We start from the raw sequence: 901 nt of genomic DNA on the forward strand, positions 1-901 counted from the left end.
AGACTTAATAGCTTACCTCAAAAAAGCTACTAATGAGTAATAGTCGCTGTCTTCTTTATTACAGAACAGAAATGTCTCATGGCTTTTGTATGTGTACCATAATTTAATCTCATACACCAGAAGTCAGATCATGAGATGCTGATAGAATATTTTTGTTTGGACAGTCCTGATTTAAATAAAATTGGCTTGTAGTTAAATGGATATCATCTTTTTCTTCAAGGTTTGATAGTAATTCCAGTTCAGTAAATACTATCACTGTTTTCCCTTCTAAATACATGGTTGGACTTGATTAGTAATGTTCAACTTGTCACAAAGATTGAGAATGTCATCTCAAAACTACTGAAGGTTGGTTTTATATTTAAGTTTATATAACTGGTTATGTGAATATGTTTAAATACTGAGAGAATCTTTCATTGTCTCAAAACCAAGACTCCCCTGTTTCAGTTTGTGTTTATTAGCCTATTAAAGGGAGTGGTTGAAGACAAGAAAGCTATGCCTGTATTTTTAGTCTTGACTATGCCAATTTAATTAGAATTCCCTATATCTAAAAAGTGCTGCCTTTTGCTTATTGAAAGGTATTTTAGTGTGGTGTATGTATAATACCAAATAAAGACTATTTAACATTTCTCACATTTTATAGTTGACCAGTAAATTCAGATCCTTTTAAGAGTTAGCATGATAAGGGGCCGGGGAGATGGCTCAGTGGAATAAGCACTTGCCTGGCAAGCACAGGGGCCTGAGTTCAATCCCCAGTTCTGCAAAAAAAAAAAAAAAAAAAAGAAAGAAAAAGAGCATGATATAACAGCAAGTTAGACTTTTGAATTCTTTAGGTCAGACTGAGTTAGTGTTCATGGTAGTATGTATGTATGTATTTATTTATTTATTTATTTATTTTTCATGG

The 901-nt window shown here is 32.5% G+C and overlaps 1 pseudogene; it reads left to right on the top strand.

Moving 5' to 3' along the window:
* LOC105742746 overlaps positions 1 to 40 on the top strand; it is a 532-nt pseudogene extending 492 nt beyond the window's left edge.
* Positions 41 to 901: the final 861 nt, after the last annotated feature.

This window comes from Octodon degus, unplaced genomic scaffold (assembly GCF_000260255.1).
Source record: "Octodon degus isolate 3935 unplaced genomic scaffold, OctDeg1.0 scaffold00070, whole genome shotgun sequence".
Taxonomy (NCBI): Eukaryota; Metazoa; Chordata; class Mammalia; order Rodentia; family Octodontidae; genus Octodon; species Octodon degus.